The sequence below is a fragment of the Silene latifolia genome, chromosome 8 (genome assembly GCF_048544455.1).
Source record: "Silene latifolia isolate original U9 population chromosome 8, ASM4854445v1, whole genome shotgun sequence".
NCBI classification, from domain to species: domain Eukaryota; kingdom Viridiplantae; phylum Streptophyta; class Magnoliopsida; order Caryophyllales; family Caryophyllaceae; genus Silene; species Silene latifolia.
In genome coordinates this window covers 38,929,792-38,938,098 of record NC_133533.1, presented here as the reverse complement: position 1 = coordinate 38,938,098, position 8,307 = coordinate 38,929,792, and positions in this window count along the sequence as shown.

The window sequence follows — 8,307 nt, the reverse complement described above, 5'->3', positions numbered from 1 at the left end:
CAACAACTAATACCACTAATTAACCCTTCATTATTACCGATTAATTACTCCTAATATTAATTAAAATACTAATTAACAACACCCATAAAAACTCCCCAAATTCTAGGGTTTGACTCTTAAAACGAATTATCCAAATTAAAGGGAAAAAGGTAGTATAATACTCACCAAGTGATAAGGAACAAGAATATGTGAATGAATCTCCCAAATTCTTCATCCATAGTTGTAGATCTAGGATTTAGAGAATGAGGGATTGTAGAGAGAGGTAGGAGGGGTTTAGAGAGAAGGAAATAGGGTTTGGAAATGGGAAAAATCAGAAAATAGGGTATATATATGTCAAGGCCCATCATTAGAAAAGTCCACGCGTGAAAACTCAGCGGTTCCCGCAGCACTCGGTCGAGTGCTCGGTTCACTCGGTCGAGTGAGGCTCCACTCAGTCGAGTGAACCTCCACTCTGTCGAGTCACCTACGAATCATGAGCTTTAACAAATTTGCAGACTCGCTCGGTCCCTCACTCGGTCGAGTGAGGTTTACTCGGTCGAGTACTCGGCACTCGACCGAGTACTAGCTCTAGAATTTACGAGGTATTACACTCCCAACCTAATTAACTCCGTTGATGGTCAAGGGTTAAAAGTCAATAACAATCCTAAATTGAACATTAAACAAATTAAATCCTCTAATTAATTATCCCTAACCAATCCCCCAGTAACTAATCAAAGTGGGTTTTTATCGTGAAAATTATACATGTCGGGGATTAATCGAATCCTACTGAAAAGACTACTCGTTAATCATGGGTATTAGACACATAAAAACAATAAAGTTTGAGTCTTTAATATTAAACATGATAAAGTTTGAATTTTTCTACAATAACATGCAAGAACTAAACAACAATAAAAAGAAAGAGAATGAAAATAATACCAACTAATACGAAAAAAGGAACAAGGAAGAACAAGATTGAATAATAAAGCTTAAAACTTGAATTAAAATGGAAATAGGTGAAGGTTTGATGAAGTTTACAAGGAAATAAATTGAGTTTTTCTATCTAAAATGTTAATAAGTGAGGTCGAGAGATAAAATATTTGGGTTTTAGGTACTTATTGTAGGTTACAAAACAAGTAAAGTGAGTCGCTTTGGGAGCAGAAAGTTGTGCATAAAACTAAAATTGCGCACGGTGGACTTGAGGGAGGCACAACCGGATCCGCACGGCGTGGCCTTCCCGATAGGAGATGAGATGGGTAACGAATGGTCGGATGCACACTTCATGTACTTCTTTGGGTTTTGTTTCATTTCTAGTCATCCTCCTTCTATTGTTGGGCCATGGGTCTTGTGGTTGGTTCGTGGGCCGCTGTCAAGCTTTGTTGGGCTTTCATGTCACCTACAAAAGCAATAAAAACAAGCAAAATCGAACCAAGTATCAAGGTGACGAGTTTTATGCATTTTAAGAGATATGAATGTAAATAATCACATATTATGCATACAAATGAGGAATAAACAAAGGATTATTGTATGAAATACGGGTTAATAAAGCAGTTATCAATACTCTTCTTTTGTCTTATTCATCCTATTTAACTTGTTTTAAGTTTAAGACAGATATATGCATCTTAAACAGAAATTTGTACCATACCAGATATTTGAAAACTCTCTTTAAGTAATTATGTTAGTACTCATATTATTACAGTGATATGCATATATGGAACATTATTACCATTTTATTTCGGTAGGACATATGGGACATTAAATATCATAAATACTTTTATAAGTGGTCCTTTTTTTATATCATCAAGTATTTAAGTGTGCTTATAATAATATTAATGTTTTGGTAAAAATTTACCGACTATTGATTTAATTTAGTGAGTGATAGTGATTAATCTATGGCCAACGATGATGCGAGTAAAACTAATTTAACGAGCGTATGTACGGCAAAATAAAAGAATGACACGCGAGATTTTGCTGACGCGGAAAACCCGATGTGGGAACAACCGCGGAGGGAGTCAGAATCCCACCAATTTGGCACTATAATCGAGGCGGAAATACGAAAAAGAGGAAATACAATGGAGATTGGCTAGTGAATTGTTTATCGAATGTTAAGAGTTTTTTTGTCGATGTCTTGGTGATAGAATGAGGTCCCCTTTAGTTTGCCTTTGCTCTCCTTTATATAGTGGTTGAATGCTAGGGTTTGAGTCAACAACATTCTCTCAGCTTCTGCTCCTGAATTCCTGCGTCGGTTACACCAAAATAGGAGGTGGTTGTTTGACTCATTCAATGCCCCATTAAATACTCCTTTAAATTCTCCACTAAATGCTCCCCTTAAGACTAGCCATTATTGACTTTTTCAATTGAATGCTCCTTTCTTGCATCTGCGTCCAGGTTCTTCCGAATCAGGATCTGCTATTGATTTTCAGCCTTCAATCCCCAAATAATAGGTAACGGCTGTTGACCCATTTATTTCACCATTTACTCATTATGCTAAAGATTCCTTGTTTGACTTGTTCAAACCTTGCCAAAGAAGATATTTATATTTTTCCCACTAAATACATTGTTGGCCCCATCTTCCCATATCATCAATCTCTTCCTCCAAATCTTATCCACTCACACCATGCCACGTCATCTAGGTAGAAATTATGAAATTTTTCCCATAACAATTACAAATTCTCATTTCAGGCGGAAGGTATCAGTCTGAAGTGTGAGACAGGTTGGATAGGTACCATTTTGTGTGTAAATGGGTTAAATTTGTATTATGTAGCATGTGGCCATGTGGGGGTGTGACGTTGAACTGTTGTAGGTAGGATTGAGAGTACACCTACATATTATTATTTAATATAGTCTAGTCATTTACTTTTAACAAGACATTAATTGTGTTTGCAGGAGAATAGCCAACTTATCATCTCATCTCATTTGTCCTACTGTTCTCCATTATTCTTCATCTTCCATCATATTTTGTCATTCTCCATTGTTCTTCTTTCTCATTGCTCTCCATTTTCAATTCATCATTTTTATACTAAGAAATTTTTCTTTCATCATTTGCATTCACTATTTGAAAGATGTAAAAAAAACCTGGTTCATCGTAACTAACTAACAACTACGACAGCGAGACCTATAAATATTCCATTAATTTGGATGATAACGATGATGATTGCGCCATAATATTATATATGTTACCATTTCATTAGAATGTGTAGTTTTTCAAATCGTATAATTTAATCAAGACTGCATAATATTAAATCATTTCGTCACATCATGTCAGCATTTCAATGTACTTTGTAACCATTTCAATTTACTATATAACCATTTTGGAATTAAGAATTCCACCCAAAGAATTATTATAACATGAACCGGTAATATGTTACCATTAATATCACATATGTTATCACATGCGGTGTACTATAACATCATCTCATACGGTATAATTTTAATGTCAGTATAATCACAATGTCATTTCCTAATATGTAACAATATCACCATATATAGTTTGTTACCATTTTTACAAAATATGTTACCAATACATATTTTTTTTTTACAAACCAATACATATTTATAAAATGTCATTAGAATATATATTATTTTTTCTATTTCTCGGGGATCTCAGCCTAGGTAGCACCAAAACGGACACGGACACTGGACACGGACACGACACGAACACGTGACACGGCATCCCTTAAAATTTAGGACACGGGACACGTTATTTAAATTTAATAAAATATATATTTTATAATTATAAACGTTCGATTTTATTTTTATAAAAGTATTTGAAATTAAATTTAAATAAGTGAAGCTAAAACTTGCCCTTGATTATAACTCATTTTCATTAACATCCAAACGAATCTTTTAATCAATCTCTTTCGACAGCTCATTTCACGTTTAAAGAACATCATTCACCCCAAATGATGTCCAAATGTCATGGACACGCGTTGGACACGGCCGAAATACCATGGACACGCGTCAGACACGTGCCCGAATAAATGTAGAAAGTTAGACACGGCTTTATAGGTGTCCGACACGTTTCGACGTGTGTCCGAGGAGTGTCGGTGTCCGACACGGTGTCGGACACGGGACGGCTGATTAGGAGAAGTGTCCGTGCTACCTAGATCTCAGCATTACATACTATGTTACCATTTTCGAATGATATGTTACCCTTGACATTATATGTTACCATTTTATTGAACTATGTAAGTATTTTAGATTGTCTAATTTAATCAATACGGCCAACATTCAATCACTTTAATGTACTTTGTTACCATTTAAATTTCGGAATTACTTTTTCACATACGAACTTTACTCTTTCACATACATTTTTTCATTAACTTTCCATACAATACCCTTTTACCTATTATAATACCCTTTTACCTAAATATAACCAAATTACCTCTTATATCAATCTTTTACCCTAAAATCTAATCTAAATGCTCAAAGATTGGAACCATTGACCCTAAGTTTTTCTAATTAGTTAATTAAGATAAACTTTAATCATGGAGTTACACAAAACTACACCTAAGTTTATAATAAAATCAAAAACTAAGCACGAACACATCTTTGGTGCGATGAACAAGTGTTAATTAAATGGGAATTTGTTGAATTATAATGGGCTATGCCTAGGACTTATAAACGGCCATGAATGCGGAAAATGGAGTTTAAATCTTTACAAGAGGCAAATAATTAATGATATATCCCAAATTAATGTTGCAAATTTGAACAATGGCGTTGCTAATGAGTGCATTGAGCGATACAAAATGTGCTGAATTTTCATGGTTCTGTCCGAGGTCTTCCATGGCTGGGGCTGGGGTGGTCGGATCAGGGGGAGCGGGGCAGTACGGTTGGTCGTAGCCAGGTTCGCCGGAGAGACGACCGACGAACGTCGGTGGTGAAATGAGGTGAAGGGTGGATAAAATCACTTTTTGAGTTAGGAGTGAAAAAAATAACAAGGGTAAAATCGTAAAAAGCGTATGTAAAAGAGTAAAATGCGTATGTGAAAAAGCACAACCCTTAAATTTATGATGTTACTCTTATGGAATTTCACAAAAGAATGATGAATCGTATGTTACCATTATTATCACATATGTTACCACATTAATTAGACTATCATTTTCACAAAATATATTACTAATATATGACTTTCATCAAAAGGATTGATATCTTAGCATCACAACCTATATAACAATAATCGAATGATATGTTACCATATCAATTTGTTTACATTTCTTGCTAATATATATACAAATGGACTTCAAGTGGTGACACTGCATTCTTTGTTTGTCCTCCTTCATCTATTGTGTCACCTTCTTTTTTCTCTTATTGCTTTCATCTTCTCATCCTCTTAGTTGCTTTCATAGTTTCAAAATGGGTTAACACAAATTAACAATTTTAAATCTGAAAATTTAATAAAAAAAATGCAAATTTAAAACTAGCTTAATCAAATAATGGGGCGAGATGCATATGTTTTCGGTGGAGGAAAATAAATCTTAAATTTGACAATTTTACAAAACAAAACCAAAAATTAAAAAATATCTTCAACATTTTCATCCAGTACATGTAGTGTCTTCTCCTTTTTCTTTGCGTGTATCCTCTTTATCATAGTCTTTCTTACCATATTTATGTGATGATTAAAGATGATTTTAATAGGGATGAGACGAAAAGATGATTTTGGTGGAGGAAAATATATTGTGATGATTTTTGGATGAAATAAAAATCGGAGGAGAATAAATGATTTTGAAAATGGTATGGTAACTGCTCTTTTATGACACTTGGTTTTTGAGATGTATGAGTGTTGTATTGGTAATGTGAAAATAAAAGATTTATTTATTGCAAACATTTTCTTTCATTTTCTCTTTAGTCAAATCTCACTTTTTCATACTACACAGCTACCTTCCACCTCAGTCTGCATGCAATTAGTCCATAGGTCTACTTTTACCCATTTCCACACAATTTGGTATTGACCTGATCCGTTTTACACTTAAAACGGATATCATCCGTCTTAAGTAAGACTAATTGTAACAATATCCATCAATTGGCTTAAAGGACAAGCCAAGGGCTCGGAAGCTTTTACATAAAATGGTACTTTCGATCAAGAGACTTGAACTATGACAGAATCCGAGATGGATCCAGTGTGATTGATCTTTTATTACTCACTCCGTCCCGGTCATTTTATTGTCTTATTTTTCATCCACTTTATTATTAAGAACTTGACAAAATATAACAAGAATCCAAAAGAATATTGCCAAATGGAGGTAGAAAATTTTCCATATCACTCAATAGATATTTAGGCAGTGCACGTTGAGCAACCATCATAGATTTTCATATTGCAGAACATTTGTCACATACCCTACCAAATGCCAATCTCAATCAATGCCGACACTAAAATCCAACTTTGAAAGTCTTTTGTCATAAACAAAGTAGTCTTAGTCATATACTCCGTACAAAATTAAATCTAATTATCATTAGTCATCCTTAATTACTACTTTGATTAAATTAGCAACCCCTGGTCCTACTACCAGTAATCCGTGATGACTGCTTCTGCTAGTCTCCCTCCTGCTAACTTATGCCCAAGGGCAACCCGTCTGTGTTTAAATGGAAGAGTCATTGTGGGAGGCTGTACAGCTGGTATTTTGGTAACTTGGTATTGGTGTTGAAAACTGTAAGAGGCTGAGAGGGGAGTCGGAGCATGATATTTTTGCTAGTCTAAAGATGATGACATACAAATATACAATGCTATCGTAAACAGTAGTCATAATAACTCGTAATTTTAATGACCCTTGGATATTACTCAGAATTATCTCTTTTACGGTTGACAGTGGTCAATGACGAATTTAGAAGGGGTACATGGGAGAGCTGCACCCCTGAAATTTGAAAACAAGTAAATTTTAGTTTTGTCAAAGTAACAAGACGCGCTACTGTCACACAACTCACGGTGGTTGTCGCCTGTAGGTTATATGTCATCAATTTCATAAAAAGGGAGTCGATGTTCATATATGATAATTTCGAGTTGTGTTCTCTAATTCCCTTCATCGTTCTCACAATATATATAGTGATGTTTACACTGTGTTCTAGTGTGTACACAATCAAGTACTGTCACATATAGTGATGAAGGCAACAATGTTTTTCACTCTTCTAGGTTCCAAAGTGAAGGCGATAAGATAGCGATGGCATGACAAGAAAGCAATGTGCCTGGCTTAGCGTCTCAGACCAAGCGAAAGAATAGAAGATTCTTAAGAATACGTTGAGATAGAGGCAAGAATTTATACTATGTACTTATGCAGTACAGTAAGTTGTCACATAACTGAAACTTTCACTCTTCTAGATTCCAAAGCCGAGGTGCGAATATAGCTCAGCTCATAAGATTATACCACTGGGAAAGCTCCAGCAGCATCATGTATCAAAAATGTTTAATCAAAAAATTATGAGTTGTTTGGAGTTAATTGGATCATCAATGGCAGAAACATGGAATACCTGCCATATATCACCATGTAATAAGTCCAACAGCACTCCCCCATCCTTGGTCATTTGCCATAGCATTCTGAACTCAGGTCTGACTTGCAGCGTTTATATCTCTTAGCTCAGAATGAATTATGATGCTCATTATAGCTCATTTTGAAGATATTGATGTTAGATATCTCATCCAACAAGAATCGTCTGAAAATATGACCTAGATCGTGAGATATTGAGCTTTGAGTGATAGCAGGTCACTCATGACATGTGCTGTAACAGTTCAGCAACCAGGGGCATCTTGCAGATGCCCTAAATTCGGGGTAACGTAAAAGTAGGAAACCCATGAGTAGCCAAAATGAAGCTAAATGAGTTGGATTCCATCTCCAATTGGAATAATGCAAGAACATGACCTGGATTGAGAGATATAGGCTTTGAGTAAGTTCAGGTTAGGATTGAATGTTCAGCAGTTTTCCTGTGCAACAGCAGAAACTTTGATGCATCATATCTCCTGCCTCAGATTGAGTATAATTTCCCATAATAGCTCAAATTAAAACTAAATATGTTAGCTTTCATATACAAAAAGAATCACCCATAGATAAATATGTAAATCTCGAGTTATCAATCCTTGAGTGTTGACAGGTCACCTGTCAGGGAACGAATTGCATTCTGAGTGACAGTCTTTGGAGCTTGATTGTGACAAATATACTCAATGAAACTTGTTTATTCCAAATCCATATGAAAGAGGCCTTTTTCAAGAATTTATGCGTATAAAGAACACAAAAATTGACCTGATAAAACTCCAGATATGGAGCAAACAAAATGACCATAATTCTGACATCAAAACAGAATGCTATGTTTTGATTTTATTTTTTTTTTATTTTGGCTTAGGGA